At 46.8% G+C, this 17412-nt stretch overlaps 1 protein-coding gene across 2 annotated transcripts in view; it reads right to left on the bottom strand.

Moving 5' to 3' along the window:
- Positions 1-17412, bottom strand: part of LOC308437970 (uncharacterized protein) — a 198142-nt gene that overhangs the window by 73773 nt on the left and 106957 nt on the right. The window lies entirely within an intron of this gene.

Genomic DNA, 17412 nt, shown 5'->3' with positions numbered 1-17412 from the left:
TTGGGGTTCCACAAAGGAGACACTGGAAGGGGCAGGGGAAGGTATAGCTTCTACAAACAGCGATCTGAAAGATGGGGTACTCTCAGGTCAGAGAGGACTCCTATGATCCTATAAAGAAAGGCTATTTGGTCCAAGATCTCTGGTTTCTAAGCCAAACTCCCTGAGTGGGAGTCATGGGTCAGCACAGCATCATGTGTGAAAGCTGGAGGAGATCACAGGTGTAAACATGCTCACTGGTGAAACGGAGGATGCAGTGATGTGGGAGGAAGGAGGGTCCTGGAAGGTCAGTGGTGTCAGAAGCTTTCCCTGAACCATGAGAAGAAGCCTGTCATCACACTGCTGTCAGCCTCAAACTTTCCTTTTCATACACTTGCATTCACCTTTTTTTAAAAAAAATAAGAACCTTCCTACCATAAGGGATGAAGTCACCACCCAAAGTAGTTTCATTTCTCCAACCTCAAAACCCACCTTTCCTGCCAGTGCACTTGGGGCTTGTCACCCAGAACATCAAAGCCATTGCTTTCCGTAAAACTTCTCTGATCACCAGGGTGACTTGTGGAGCTAAAAACAACCTACCCCACACTAGAGACCATCTACTTCCTGCCATGTCTCTGCAAAGGCTACAGTTGGAAAATGGGGCAGAGTGTACCAACAAACACTTCCCCAAAGAGCGGAAGGTCCTGCACCTCTCCAAGCGCTTCCTACCAAGGGCTCTTGCCAAAGAAGGCAGTTGTACCTGACTATCTGTGTTTTTCAAATGTATACTACAATGATCACACGTTCACTCGGTAGAGTCTCCCCTTACTGAACAGTAATGATAATGACAGCTCATTTGCATACAGGAAGAGTAAGTCAAGCAGTTACACACACCCTAGCCTGTAGTTTTTGGTGACTCACAGAAGAAACTGTATAGATTATTTCCATTCTGCTCCATCCTCCAATTACTTGAGCGATGGAAAGTCACAGAGCCAATGGGACCCCTGGGGAAGTTCCAAGCTACTGGGAATTCAAACAAAAGTTAATGTAAGTTTAGCAGGGAGTTTCCCACGGTGCACAGGTGCACCGTCAGGTGGGCCAAGGTGGAGATTCCCACCCCTGAGATACCTCACAGCTCATCTCAGGAAATGATCTTCTAGAAACCCAAGAAAACACCAAGTCCATTGTTGCCCCTGAACCCCTGATCCAAGAAGTCCTATCTCCAGAATAAAAGTTGACTCATCCAGAAGCCAGTGTTGAACCACCAACCCACATTCCTACCCCAGATTATAAACTTCCTAGTTGTAGCATGGTACATGATGTATATAAGGAGCTCAGTAGATCATTGCCCAAATAGTAAGCACTTGCTGAATAAACTACACAGTTTCTGTAATGCTTAGGTGAAAATATTTCCTCAAATACTGATTGCTTATTATGTGGTCACAATCCATCCATCATTAAAAACAGTTGCTTAGTACAATTAGCTGACACTCAGCTGTCGTCTTCTTTGGAGACAACCATAGCTGAACACAGTCAAACTTAAGTATCCTTCCAGGCAAGGCTACATTGTCACTGACCAACCACAATTCAAGACAGTTCTCAAGGGGCATCTAGTCTGGTGTATGCAGAGCTCTGGAGCTGCATTATGCTTAGACACCTTTACAGATTGGAGATTCTGTCCAATACAGATTCCTTCCACGAATTTCAGAGTTGTTCATCCCAATGTAGCCTGGATCAAGCATCCTGCTTATTAATCTCCACACTGATATCTTCCTCTGAGGAAATCCAGCATGTGGGATGAAGGTTCCCATGATCCATGTGTGGTGGCCCAGGCCTGGGTCACCAGCATTCAAGCAGATGTGACACAAGGGTTAGTAATTCAAGCTGCGTCACACAGCAAGTTACAGGCCAAGCAGGGTAATGTTTTTTTTTACTTTGTTTATTTGTATTTTGTTTTTATTTTAAAAAATGGGTTCTCAAGGTTCTTTTATGCTACCACATAAAAGCTCTAGTAAGGCAGGCAACTTTCCTAGATAAGTAAGAAACACATCAACAAGGGTGTGTGATTCAAGGCTCAAAATGGTGATCGATGAGCAGAGGCTCTGAGAAATGATCCAATCCTCATTTGTTTCAGTGTGTGCCTAAGTCCTGGGCCATTAGAAGCCCACATGGCCTCTTTGTTTCTCCAGTACCCTATTCAAGAAGTAATAGCATGAGCAAAGCGGCCCCACATGTGATTAGAGGTTGATGGGACGAACAGAAGAATTCTATGTAATCATATACTTGTTGAATAGAGAAGTCAGCTGAACCTGCTATAGCAAAGATGCCTGGCCATCATGATTTGATGCTCAGTGTACAATGCCTGATGAGCCGTTGGTTGTAAAATGGTGAAGACAACAACTAAGCGACTCATGGCAACCTCCGAAGAATAGAGGAAGATGTACAAGGCATTTGTGTTAATAAGCCAGGCCTTTACTTCGCTGGCCAGTGAACCGAACACTTGCTTCATATGACAGTCCAAAAATGCTAAGTGTGGAAGCATCCCAGAGCCGTAGTCTCTATCACTAGGATGTAAACCATGATGTTCCCGTGGTCCAGGTGGACAGTTCACAGAAGGTGATCAACTGATCCCTATGGTTTAGAGACTTGTTTCTACAGTGATAAGAAACTCTCAAGCTCCTGAAAGGAAGGAGATGTCGACTGGCAACTCAAGCTTCAGAACTGATGTAGGATTTCCCAAATTAGCTACTCCTTGAGCAGTCACAGTTGCTTTGGGTGCCTCGGCTTCCATAGTCCTGAAGTACAAAGAGGCTTGCAAGCAACCAGGAGCTTCTTCATTCTGTGAAGATAGCAGTAGGAAGAGCAGAAGCAGCCTTGGGGAAATCCAGACCCTAGCCTCAGTTTCCCCACTGAAAAGGCAAGGACACTGGGGAGCCCCCGTTTAGTTAAGATCCCAGAGTAACCTCCTTTCTGAGGATGATACTTGAAGCAATATGGGCTGTTGCAAAAGAGAATTGAGAGGAGCTTGGGGCTTATGCAGACAAGGCTAGGTGAGGACAATGAGAGAAGGGTGATGTTTGCTTGCGGTAATTATGAAACAGGTGATGTCACAGAGCTAAACGAGAACAGGGTATTCCAGAATCCATTACTGCCTTTGGCTTGTTATTATGGCATGTCCCTGAGCTGGGATCACCTGAATAGCCAAATGTCAGGGCCATTAGAGGTGGCAGGCAGGGATGACAGTTCAAAGAACCAAAGTCCAGGGCAGACCTAGATGTCGGTAGTAGGTAGCAGGTGACACATATCGCAGGGAGGCAGTGCAGTTCAGAATTTAGGCAGAGTTCTCACTACTTCCTTCCTGTGTGACATCAGGTACCCAGATTGAAGTTCACCTTTCTGAGCCTGTGGCCTTTCAGGGACATGGGGCAAGGACTCAAGCACCATAAGTGACTTGTAAGGACTACATATAAAGCAGTCTACATGGATCACCTTCAACACAATGCAGTAAGTGGATGCTAAGGTCCTTAAGATCCCAGGCCACAGGCCTTTCCTGCTGTACAAATCCTTAGGGTTCCACACACCCTCTTAAGGCCTTTTCTGGAGATTCCAGACTGATGAAGCAGGTGCAGAGGAGTAGCTCTCTATAAGCAACACGTCTTTCATTTAGCCAGTTAGTCGCATGGATAAGGTCTAACTTTATGTCAGAGGACTTAGGACTTTATGAAAGCCTGAAACGGTTATCCTCTACTTTACTAAGGACTAAAAATTAAATAAATAAACAAACAAATAAATAAAACCAGGATGTCACCAACACTCAACAGGGAAAGGGGGAGCAGGCTGGAGCCACAGGTCATCGACACAAAGCAAGACATAAGCCCCAGAGAAAAGACTCACACTCCAGGCAACCAAGATTTCACAAGCCAGAAGGAGTTCTTAACTCTTCCTCCCTAAGCCAGCTGAACAAAACAAATAGGAAGTCAAGTGGGAGGTCTAACCCAGAGCAGAAAGAAAGTGAACACCACATGACACTTTCCTAAGAACAGAATCTCCCAGACTCACACCAGGACTGTGCTGTCCTGAAGGAGGAATCCAGCCCAGGGTTCCTGTGGGGTTAACATGTGCTGAGGTGGAGAAGGTGTTGAGCAACACAGACAAGAACTTACTGGCAGGTTGTTTTGTTTTGTTTTTTCCAGAGCTCCTTGTGAATTTTAACTTGTGCCCTACAAATCGCCTCCTCTAAGTAGTTTCGTGACACCCCAATACCCATATCCACACATGGGGGTGGGGAGACACTGACAGAGGAAAGAGAAAAACATACTAATGAGGTCTTAAAAATGAGAATGATCTCCTGACCCTGGGTCATCTATCCACTTATGAATCAGCCCAGGAGAGGAAGGAAGCCAGCCATGCATCTCATCAAAGACGATATCAGTCCCAGAGAAATCACTCAATGCAGTCACCCAGCCTCCAGCTTGGGGTTCACCACATGATCACTGTTTTGTTTTGTTTTTTTTTCTACAAAAAGCTATTTTATTTCCTCCAATGGTAGAGCAAACTGAGGTTCAAGATGTTTACATAAAATAGGTTTAAATGTGCACAACAAGTATTGTCGTCCCTCAGTCCCTGCTGCTATGTATGTGTCTTTTCAATCACAATCAGCAAAAACAAAAAACTCACAACAACAAAACCCCCAAACAACCAAAACCAGCATTTCACACACAAGCTCAATATCCAAGTTTGTTCACCTATCCCTGCCACTGGCTCATCCTGAAGGAATCCACATAGAATATAATATGTAGCTCGCATGGAAAAGCAAACACAGTGGTAGAGAGGTAGAGCCAGGAGGATCGGGAGCCTTGGGTTCAGCTAATGTCAGTTTGGACTCCATGAGACCTGCCTCAGACAATACAAAACAAATGCATCGCTCTGAAGCCCAGGAGGGATTTAAGCAAGAGCACTATAAGGAAGTCAGAGCGGGGACTCTAACACCAGAGGGCTGAGAGAAACAGCCCAGAGACAAACTGCAAATCTCAGCTGAGGTTCCGGTTCCTCTCATGTACATTCGGGTGAATGTCAGCACTGCTACCCATCCGGGCATGCTCCTCTCTTCCGTTGGGACAGCAAAGGTCTCGTAGTTCTATCCTGGGTTCTTCCAACTACTGTGGGCCTTCCTTGTGCAAAGGGGGCTCCAGTTAGAGAGCTGAAGTAGCTCCAGGATGCTTTGGGGACAGAAACAGACAAGGTGCTGAAGAAGCCTCAAGGCCACAGGATGTTGTGGCTTAGGCAGTGAGAGAAAAATCAAAGAAAGCTGTCTAGAAAGGTAAACAACTGCCCATATTTAAAAGAAGGCTTAACAGGAACACACACACACACACACACACACACACACTCACACACACACACACACACACACACACACACACACACACACACACACACACACACACGACTCTTTCCCTCACTGCCCCCCCCCAACAACGTAAGAAACCCAAAAAGAGTTGAGGAGGTGTATCTCAAAGATTTTTCTTCAGAAAAACCCTGTCTTGCTCATCAAGTAAAGCAGGGGCAGGAGAGAAGAGGATAAACACGTGCAAAGTTCAAAGTCACAGAAACCAGGGGCCAGCTGGGAGACACCGTGCAGAACTCTCAATGTTAGGAATGTTTCCTCCCTGGCCTTCAAACTCTGAAGCAAGTCAAGCTCAATGCTGAAGTTCACACATGTGAAGTTAGGCCAACACTACCCCTGGCTCCTCTTGAAGGAAAAGAACGAACTAGCTTCTAGAAGCAGCCACTGTTGGTCAGCATTCTCAGAGGGTTTGTAAACAAACAGATGGGGGTGGGAAGATAGCTTCTTCCTAGATTAAAATATGTATGAATTTAAAAGTTTTTTGTACCTATGAAATGACATGTTTTAAAGAGGTAATAATAGTTGCATTGGTGATGCCGAAACTGTCATGTCCTGTCAACAGAGGCAGTATAAACATCCCTGTCTGAAGTAATTTGGAAATGTGGGTCAAGAGTTATAAACTATGACCTGTGACTCAATCAGCCTTCTTCTGAGAATGTATCCAGCTGATCTCCAAGAAAAGTTACATGCAAAGAGGTGCGCAGCCTCCCCTACCCCAAGTGTAAGAGCAAACTGGAGTCCCTTCATTGCCAACTGGAGTCCCTTCGCCAACCATGGCGCTCTGACAGAAATGAGCACTGTACAGCTTTAATATAAACCATGAAAGCTCAAGATATAAACATGATTGGGTGAAAGAAACAAAAGATTCTCTCTCTCCATGCCTCTATAAGATGAATAAGTGTGGCTGGAAGAGAGTGAGTATTGAAATAATATCCCGTCCGTCCAGAGTGGGTAGCTATTGACATCCTCTCTCATGGTTTCCTTTCTTCAGAGTGTTACCCCATTGCAGTGCTACTGGCTGCAGACCGCTGGAAATGCTGGTGATGATGGGAAAGGGATGGGCTGGAAAACTGGCACCATGGTCATGGCTCTGAGCTGCTCTTCCAGCAGACCAGGGCTCGGTTTTCAGCGCTGACGTGGTTATGACTCCCGTTCCCAGGGAATCTGATGGTCCATTCTAACCTAGACAAGCGCCATGCACACCTGTAATGCACACACGTATATGTAGGCAGAATACACATACACATAAAATAATAAAATATTTTTAAGATATAAAAAAAGCAAGATGTGAGACTCAGCCTCAGAGTCTTCAAAAATGACTCAGGATGTGGAAAATGGACAAACTCAGGAAGCATCAAAGGGCAAGCCAAATAAAGTAATCTTGCACGACATGGTGGTTCACAGTCATAATCCCCACCCCAGGGAGGTGGAGGCTTAGGGGTTCACTGCCCAGCCAACCTAACGTAATTAGTGAGCTCCAGGCCAATGAGAGAAGCTGTTTCAAAGAAAGTGATGGCATTTCTGAGGACACTCTCTTAGGCTGTCTTCTAACCTCTACACAGAGGAACGTGGTTTCTAGTGACAGAAGGCAAAATGTAGTTACAGTGCAGTCACATATGGGTCACGTCAGCTTACTGAGCCCTGCAGCGTACAGGTGGCGCTAACAACTTCTGATAGCCTTGGCTTGAGAGGTGCAGGCCTCTCCTTCCTACAGTGTTCAGATAAGTGTAGAAAAGCCCAGATCTGTATATGATCAGATGTTAACTAATTGCCACAAACATCCATACAAAACCTCACAGGGAGGTCTAACAGTGATTTCAATACTCAACAACCCAAACCAAGCCTTCCCCCCCCCCCCCGAAAGATAAACTAAAAACAGCCTTGGGGGCTTAAGCGCAGAGATAAGTTTAGTTTCCTATAAATTGGGGTGCAAGTAAGATTCCAGCCCAACGAGCTAGGATGTCAACAAGCTGCTGTCTGCACAAAATACAGGCAGAGACAGTCAAACCAGGGGTGAGCACTTAACCTAAACATAGTACTAATGCCTAGCTAACCAATTCTGTGCCTCTGGGAACATTCAGTTTATCTCATAGACCTCCAGTTTTCACATCCATAAATGATGGACCTTCTGGGGCCTTCTACCTCTTGGGTAGCTTTCCTCAATGTTCTCCTGTCCTAGGTTTCCTGAGCGGGCTGATTTCCACCCCCCCCTCCACAGATTTTACAGACCATGTACATATAATGCATAGCAGAGACATATGCAGCAAGGGCAGACACACAGTCACGTCCACCCTCAGACGTCAGAGTCACCTTGTGGCTTGCAGAAGCACCCAATGTCTAACTCTTCCCCATATAATGATATCTGGTTATCAGGTCTGTGTCCTGGTATACGTGTATTTTAGAGCTGATGAAACTGTGTGGCCAGGCTACACATACAAAACAAAAGTGATTTCTCTCTAAAGCTCCAGGGCCCAGAGTGCAGGAGGCAGGAGTGTTTCTTCATTTGTTTAGGCCACGGTTCAATCGCTGCTTTGGGACAGAGCCAGAGCTCTATGGGTGACTGGCAAATGGCAAGAGCTTCCCATTCAGTCCAGGGACTTTTTCGGAAGTGGTAAAGCAGGCCAGCAGGAGTGACTTACCCACAGGGGACGAAGGGAGCACCTCAGCAGTGCTGAGGGTGACAAGGATGGAATTTGGCGCCTGTGTGCCCTTGCGCAGCTTCCACATCCTGCTGGGGCCACTGCTGTGCTGTAAGAATCCACGGGAGACACCCTGTCTGTCTCGCTGTTCCACAGAACAGGACAAGTACTCTGAGGCTGGCTCTCAAGAGCGAACCAGGTGAGCAGAGGCTTGCTAGTCTGTCTTTTAACACTCACCTGCTGGGAATTTCCTTTGGCAAGACTATCAAAGAACTGCTTCTCCTTTTACTCTTTGTCTCTCAGGAGTCCCCAGCAAATGCCCCTGAGCCTGTAACAGCCTGTTTTCTCATCATCCTGGTAAGGTGTCAAGAATGTTTTTTGCACATGACCCGTTCTCATGCCTGCATCTCGCATGGTACTATCAGGGCTAGGTATACCACACTTTCCAGATGAGGAAATCAAAGCCAAGAAAGTCGGCTTCCTTGCTCAAGGTTACACAGCAGGCTGCCATGGGGTCTAGAAGCTGGAGTCTAACATTCAACCCTAAAGGGCCCTGGCTATCTCCTTTCTAGAGTCTCTTTTCAGGTCATAAAGCTAGCGTCTCCCAGGAACAAACTTCCGGAATGTCTGTGAGAGTTTCTAGACTGGGCTGAATCTAAGTAACTCAGATAGTTTAAGGTTAAGAAGGAAGACCCACTCTGAAGATGAGCCCTTGGTTAGGATCCTGAACAAACTGAAACTGATAAAGTAGAAGCCCAGTATTCACCGCTCTCTGAATTGCAAATACAGTGAGACCAACCACCTCCTGCTCCTGCTTCAATGCTTTCCCCACCATGGAGAACCAAACTGTACCCCAAAATAAGAAATAAACCCTCTCTTTGCTTTTTTTGGGTATATTGACACAGTAATTTAAAACAAAAGTAAGTTAGATACCAGGCCAAGCAAGGAAGAGAGCCATGGGAAGACATGAAAAGACCTGCCCCACACTCTCCAAGCTCACTAACCCTAACTCTCCCCCAGCAATCCCCAAGTGATGGGCGTCCTCTGGAAAAGCCTCTCCCAGCAGCATGGGCCTGGACTGCTGCCTACTGGCAGAGGAATGCAGGGTAAGCTTAGCCTCTGGGGTCAGGGAGACCTGGTGTGAATGCCAGCTGCTCACTCACCTGCTGCTGGCCTCGGTGTCATTGGCGTGCTCTGAAAATCAAGGAAATGCTAACTGAAAAGTGGCACGCAGAATTCTCCACCTTCTGCAGTGCCGGAAGAGCAGTTTACAGCAGGCGCTGGCCAGTTTTCGGACTCTCTGGGCCCAAGCCATCTGCCATGACTGGACTCTGCCCCTGAAGCAATAAATCGACACAGACAAAATAGAGGGGAATGGGTATGGTTGGACTCCGATAAAACTTCATTTATAAATCGGGAGGCTGGCTAGTGTGCTGACCTCTGTACTGTGGTGGCGAAAAGGTAATAAGATGGGTCATATCGAAAAGCATCTAACGGCCTACTCTTTACTTTTCCTTTTGGCCCTACTAGAATATTTGAATATCAAGGTATAGATCACATTCCATTTTTATGGTTGGCTAGAGAGGCAGACTTTTTCCAGTCTACTTTTCAGTAAGGTGGCCTGGGGCATTTGGGAACTACCAGGAACTCCTCTCCTGTCCTCATAGATGAAGCTGGCACAGAAAGAAAGGAATCATAGAGAACTGAAATCCTCTATTTCCACCTTCAGAGGAGAGATACCGCCACTATGTTGTCCCTTATCCAGGATGTCCCTCCACCTAAGCTTGGGACAATGGCATGAGCTCTTTCCAGAGTGCCCATGAAGGTTTCTTATTCTCATGGTGGCTGCTTCAAGAGGAGCCAACTTTGTGGTTCTGCAGAAACGTGCACAATGAAGCACACACCCCCCTCTGGGTTGATCTAACACCTTTGTGCCCTGTATTGGGACTGAGGTCAGGATCTGGGGAACTCAGTGGTCTGCAGTCTAATGTTTCTAGGACTAATTTCAAGATTCGGGTCACCCCCAGCCCCCTTTACAAAACCATTGGCGTCTAAACTTTTGTTTCCAGTCCTCAGTCTGGATCATGGATGGCCCTTCCTTCTGTGGAAGGGCCCACGGCTGGGGAAAGCTGTTCACTGTCTCTGCATGTGTCTCTGCATCTGTCAGCAGCAGGACAGTCCTTCCTCAACCAGTCCAGCATGCGTGACCCACCAAGTCTCCAAGAACAAGCACAGCATATCCTAAAGATTTCCAGGCCTCTCAACACCAAGGAAGCTCTTCTAGAGCTTAACGGGGACGTCTTCTGCATCAGGGACAAAGGGCACACTTGAATTCCCAGAGTGCCTCAGCCTCTGGGATAAAGGTACTCTGTGGAAGGAATCTCTTGTATCAAAGGTTCCCAATTCACCAACGTCTGTTCCAGGCTTGGTCCTTTCTCTACCGCCCCCTTCCCCACCAACCAACCCCCTGTACATGAGTGTTTCTTCAGGGCTATGTGTTCTACCACTAAGCTGAGCCTTCAAGGTCACCTCCAGTGCCAGCTTCATCCTCCTCAATGGTGTCTCCATAACGCTGAGACACCCGTCCTCTTTCACCTCTACTTAAAGTCCTTGGCCCTCTCTATTCTCAGCCAGAACGTAAGTGGTCCCCTCTGGGTCTGGTTTCTGCTCACTTTTTCCTGCCCTCCTTTTACCTCTCTCTCAGCACCTCCAGTCCGAGCACAAGCTCCTCTGTATGCTGACCTGTTCCCCACATCACGTTGTGCACCTTAGCCGGAAGGCCCGATTGCCCAGCTGAGCTCTCTCCGGGTGGGAGATGGAGAATTTTCTCTGGGAAAGAATGTAATACTGGTTTCTGTGGTCCAGGAACGCACCACGGTGCTTGGCTTTAGTATGTATTCAGTGTCCACGGTGTGGACCACTACATTCTGAAGTCTCCAGAAATGCAAACAACACAAGGACAATTCTCATTGGGACCTTTTTGTTTTTTTAGCGGTGACCTCTGCCTCAGTTTCTGCATCTGCTGGGTGAAGAAAGACTCCAGAAGTGGACTGACAGGAAGGAAGTACCTCAAAGCCAGTCCTGCAGAGGCCCTCCTAGATAAGTGTTCTTTCTCTCTATCTCTGGCCTGCTGATCTGGCTATCTGGGGACATCCATCCAGAAGGCTCCCTGGTGACAGGCTCTGCCACAAAGATGCTATCCACCACTAACGGAACTTCAAAGGCATCTTTATCGGCAGGACCCACCTCAGGAAGGTGGATTCCTAAGAAACTTCTCCTGGTAAGTCCTTTATTCTGGCCCGGCCAGGCACACCCGACTGGCCTTATCTGTAGTGTCCCTAACTGTTGTCTTTCCAGGAAGGGTGTCTCCTATCTACAGCCCTCCAGGAGGCAGAAGACCAGAAAGGCCGTAGAAGCCTGGCCTCCAAGGCTGGAGTCTTGGCTCCCTAGCACTCTTCAGCTCACCCTTGGGACAAATAAGGCCACCTTTTAGAGAATGTGGCTCCTGCAACTCGTAAACTGAGTAATTAGGACTGCAATAAAAACAAGGGAAGCCACCAGAATGTCTGCTTAGAATGGTTCCTTGAAGCGAGGGAGAATGGGGAAGGTTTCCAGGAAGCGCGTTATTCTGCAAAAGGTAAAACTGCTAGATACAGGAGACCCTTCTGGTTGGGGAGGATGGGAGCCATCAAAATTGCTCAAGAGGAGATGAGTATGAGCATGCCCAGTGCAGGGAAATCCATTGCTTACCTAAAAAGCTCAGTAGGGGTCTCCTGTGGGAGCTGAGCAGGGGCTACCAGGGCTTGACACAACAGCCCAAGTGCTGACAATGGGTTCTCACCTTCCTACAGTTTAGGTTCAAGTATGTGTAGAAGAGTCCGACGTAGAACTTCCTGATTCCTTCCCTGAGGACTCCATAGGGCTTCACGAAGAGCAAATTCCACACCTCTTGACAGCCACATGTCCAGAGTCTAGAGCTGGGGTTCAGGCGCGTCGTCATAAATACCCACTTCATGCATCGACAGAATGAAACTTCGTAGAGGGAAGCATTCAGGAAACGATCAGCAGTATCACCAGTCACTGTGGTGACAAGTGTGCCTCCATTCCCCTCCTCCTTCAGAGAGACACCACACCTAGGCACACTCACTGCACCACACTCCTGCCAACCTTCAGTCTTGAAAACATGTGTGCCAAGGGCATGAGAATGCTGGCCACACACTAGATCCTGATCTTTGCCATGAAGGCAAGTTATACAGCCTCAGATTATCCACTGATGCCCACAACGCTCCTGTTTTTATAGTACCCAACTCCCGGAGAGTTCCGAAGATGGTACACGGTGCTTTCATCTCACCTTGGTACCCATGCCGACTAGCTGATTACGGTTCCCACCAGGGAAACTGCAAACACTTGACTATGAAGACACATGCTCATCATCCCAAACATCCAAGTATACTTTGTACTCGGGGGTCCTAAGTCTGTCTTTTCCCAGGCTAAGCCTCAGGCTTGCCAATGTACGACGCAGATTTTACAAAGCTGCCTTGCCTAAAACCTGAATCAAAGAAAACAGAAAGGAAGCTTTCTAACATTGGCGCAAGAGGTGCTAAATGACTACATCAACGTGAATTACATTTCCCATGAGCCTCATCACACCCATATATACACCCATACAGCCCCAGCCTCTCTGGTTTAGATGTGCCCCACTCCTGGCTTGGGACACTCTGCTTTGATCAGTCAGCTGAAATTTTGGCGCCAGGAAATTGGACACCAGGGCCAAGATCTAAGAATGCATCTGTCCTTAGGTTGCACAAGCTGTCCCCTGCTCTGAGGTTTTAGCCTGAGGAACAAGAAATAGCAGAGCACCTGGGAATTATGCCCCATACTCCACTTTCCTGAAAGTCCCTGGAAGGCTGCCTGTGTGAGTGCACCTGTGTATGCAAACTTCTAGTCACAGCACCTCAGAAAAGTCATTGAGACCTTGCACACCAGGAAGAATAATGAGCCTCTAGACACATCACTGCCCCAACCCTCAATCTCCTCACCTGTAGAATGGACACAGGGAAGCCCTGCAACCCACGTGTGAGAAGTTCATATCCCAAGTGTTTGCTCTTCGCAAGCTTAGGAACAGAATGTAGGTTCTGCCAAGCTCTGCAAATAACAGTTATTTGACATCTCTGAACCTAAAAGACTATCCTGACTTCTAACGGAAACTCAGGCAGTAGTCTAAAAGTTTCTTTAAAAATATTCAAACACCATAGGACTTGGCCAGTGATGCTATCTTATGTCTACAGGGAAAAATGATGATGTGATTGTGGTGGTGGTGGTGGTGGTGATGATGATGATGATGATGATGGGAAGAAGGAGATGGAAGAGGAGAATGATAATAGTGTTTACTGTAACACCTGGAGCCTATGAGAAAGTCATTCTTTAAAAAAAATAAATAAATAATAACCTTCAACAGTAGAGCCAAACTTTTATCACAGTTGGCTCCATTGTTCAGTAGACCTGTTTCCCATCATTTTGCAAATGACCTGCAGGAGCAGTCTTCCTTGCACTCTAGAAAACACAAGGTGGTAGTGGAGTCCTCACTGTGCCAACCTCACTGAGTGGAAGACAGAATAGAATATGCAGGGTAAGCCTAGGGCACCCAGTGCTGTCACTGGCCTGATGTAGACATGGGCTTTGGTGGCATTGAGAAAGGGTAGGGAGCAGATCCCCACGGCTACAGTCATAGCTACAGCCTTAGGAGCTCAGAATCCTCCTTCAGAGGTTGGGAGGGTAGTAGTTGGAAGACTCAGCCTGAAGCTGCTGGCTAAAGACTGGGCTTCCAGTTTGGGCATGGATGGACGCCTTTTTCCATTTCTCAGTGGCATGCTGTGGTTATGAATGAGATCAGTCGCCCAGACTAGCTGTAACAAAAGAAGATAGACAGTGAGTAAACTCCCAGCCTGGGAGCCGGATATCAGCTTCAAATTTAACTCTTGCATGAAATACCTAGATCCCTAGTAGGAGGTACTTGGTGCCCTCGAACTCGGCATTACACCTGCCAAATGGAAACAGTGCCGATAAAGACTGTGAGATATCATGCCAGAGTCTCAGAAGCTCCCAAGGCCAATGTGCTTAGTAACTTGGAACCCTAACCTAACAGCCTACTGCTGTATCTGTTTATGTCACTTGCAATGGAAATGAAAAGATTTCCTATAGAAATCTTCACTGTAACCACTGGTGCTGCCTGACCATCTTTGTTGGCCTGGGGGACCATGACAAAGCCCTAGAGGCTGGGCTGCAGCAGTAGAAATAGAAGATCTCGCAATGCTAAGCCCAAGGTGGAAGTAGGTTTTTCTCCATGGCCTGCCTGTACATGACACTTTACACCGCCCCTATGGTGCCTTCTCTTGTTCAAACATCCCTAGTGTCTCTGTGTTTTCAACGAAGAGAGATGCTGGCCAGACTGGGTGGGCCCACCCCAATGACTTGACTTCACTCTTAGGACCTCTTTACAAATTCTAACTCCAGGTTCAGCCGGGACACAGAGCACTATGTCGCCTCAGCTCACTAAGCTCTAGAAGCATCGTAAATCCCCACACAACTTGTTCCAGCCATTCTGAGCGTAAAGCAGGAGAATGTGCCCATGGGTGACATCAGGAAAGAGATGAGCTAACACATATTAAGTCACAGTCAGAATTCAAGTGCCATATGAGATGAGACTCCCCAAGGAGATGCCACATGCCAGCCAAAAACAGAAGCTAAGTCACTGTTACAAGAAGAAATCGGTGTCCTCAGCAGGGGTCTCAATCCTTACTCCTTACTGTGTAATTATAATCCTGGCACTATTACACCAGAAGCAGAAGGTTGCATGCCAACCTGTCTAAGTGGCAAGACTTGGGCTCAACAAAAAATGAGGAAGAGAGACAGAGAGGCAAGACCAGCATCAGTGCCCTAGGCCTATGTGGTAACCTGTGCGAGACTACTTGGACAGTATGAAGAATCCAACACAGCCTGGAAGCAGGTAGATGCTGTTGGGCATGGTAGTATATACCTTTGACCCCAGAACTCAGGAGGCAGAGATAGGAGGATCTCTACATTTGAGGCCAGCCTGGTTTATATACCAAACTCCAGAACAGTTAGAACTACATAGAAAGATCCTGTTACTACTACAAAAAAAAAAAAAAAAAAAAAATTTAAATTAAAGCAAAAGGAAAGAGGAGCAGCAGCAGCAGGTTAGTTATGAGTGAAGTCTGGGCAAGCACCATAAGTATCTATGCACTGTTTCAGCAAAACCTTGGAGTAACCCAAATCCAGACCTTCCCAGGCTCCTCTCACATCTAGGAATGAGACTAAGATGTGGAAGGCTAAGGGCACCAGCTGGTTAGTGTGGTAAGTCTTCCCGTCCGTGCCGAGAACTGGTACATGCCCTGTTTTCAGATTCACCTTTGTTCAGCATGCGTTGGTGGTCTTGCTTCCAGCCCCAAGGAGCTTTCAAGACCATTATTATTTCAGGCTTTGCATTTTGTCCACAGTCCTGCGGGCAACCTGCTTCACATGCTTTGCCCTTTCCTATGTGCATCTTTGGCCACCAGAATTGTACTGGGAAGAGGAGATGTGGCCAGCAGCTTTGACCCGTAGCACTAGAGTATAAATCACCCTCAACACACAAAAGAAGGAGAACATCAAGAAGTGCATGCAGAAATAGATTTACAACAGAAGCTTATCCATTAACCAAGTAATTTATATATTTAGTTTTGAGAAAGGGTCTCACTCTAGACTCTGGTCTAGACTCTAATGTAGACCAAGATGACCTCAGACACAGAGATCCACCTGTTTCTGCTTCCTACGTGCTGGGATGAAAGTTGTATGCCCAGAATTATTTTTTCAACCAGACAAAGGGACGAAACTGTGGGTTTCAGTCCTAGGTCTGCACCTATGTGTTCAAGCTTCTTCTTAGGAAGGAGGAGAGAGTTTGGGAGAGGTGTGCACTGAGCTGTTGACACCACACCAGTTGTCCAGCACTAGAATAGTTTCCAGAACATGGTGCCTCACAGGCAGACCTTCCCTTTGCTTATTGAGAAAACACAGACATGCCCCGCTCACTGCAAAAAATAATCTAGAAAACGCAGCGTGATTACGGAAAGGCATGACCCGGAGGCAAATACAACCGGCTGCTCCCACCACGTGACCTCACAGGATTCCTCAGCCTAAGCTTCAGTGACTGATCTGCCATCAGAAGTGCACAATCTTTAATAGAGACAAAGAGTTCAGCACAAAATAAGGCTCTAAGGCAGAATGTTTAAAATAATTATCCACTTAATGTTTTTCAAAGGCAGCTTATCAAAATGCAAAGACACACCAACTGCAGTGCTTACGAAAAGCCGGGACCGGAAGGAGGGGAGGACACAGTTCTTAGCTGGGTGATAGTTTTGCTGAGTAAGCTGTAAGGATGCTGTTACTACAGCACAGGAGCTCCAAGAACTCAAAGGGCTTTAACAGACATGATCTCATTGCGATCTTTTTATTAGCTTCTAAGACAGGTTCACAGGTTCCTGCTTCTCTGCTGAGACAGGGAAACTGCAGGCTTGTGGTCTCTCCAGACCTCCTGAGGCCCGGCAGCTTGTCTGAGCTGCTTACACAGCATACACTACAATCTGTTTCTTTATCTTTGATCCTTCGAAAGCCGGGCATCACAGGTGGAAATGCTTTTTCTTTGAAGCTTATTTGTTGGGTTTTTGTTTTGTTTTGGTTTGGTTTTAGTTTTTATGTTGTTGTTGTTTTTGTTGTTGCTGTGTTTTGTTTTTAAATAAATTTGATGCAGCAACACTAACTGAATCCTGTCTCTTTGTTTTTCTTAGGAATGGAGGAGGGTGAGCAGAGCCTTTAAGATCCACCCAGGACCTACCTGTCAACCCAAAGGGCTTCCCAGACCAGACAGGCAAGCCAGCCTTCTGGACGCATGCCAGGTTAAGGGAAGTAACTGTTAAAGGCGGATGCTATTATCCCCCAGTTCCTCCATTAAATGCCTTGATTTGTGTGTTTGTTTCAGTGCTGGATATTGAACAAAGGGCCCCATGCATGCTAGGTAAACATTATACCATAGAATTATAGCCCAAGCCCTGCTAATTCGTTTTGAAATGCCTTCTGGCTTACTCTACAGAGAATACCGACTCAGCCCTCACCCCAAGGCCATGCTGGGATCTCTTACTATCCACTATGTGCCAGTCCTCCATGGGCTGTCCCTTTGTTTTTCACCATCCTAAGGCCTGCATGAACTTTAACCTACCCTGGCCTTCCTACCCAGGATTCACGGATCTACCCCTGAAGTGACTGCCAGGTTTCAGTATGACAAGGACAGCATTGTGAAAATGTCTGCACAGGAAGCCTATTATGAGATTTCAGAGT

This window comes from Micromys minutus (genome assembly GCF_963924665.1).
Source record: "Micromys minutus genome assembly, chromosome: 27".
Taxonomy (NCBI): domain Eukaryota; kingdom Metazoa; phylum Chordata; class Mammalia; order Rodentia; family Muridae; genus Micromys; species Micromys minutus.
This window is presented reverse-complemented; position numbering and strand designations above follow the sequence as displayed.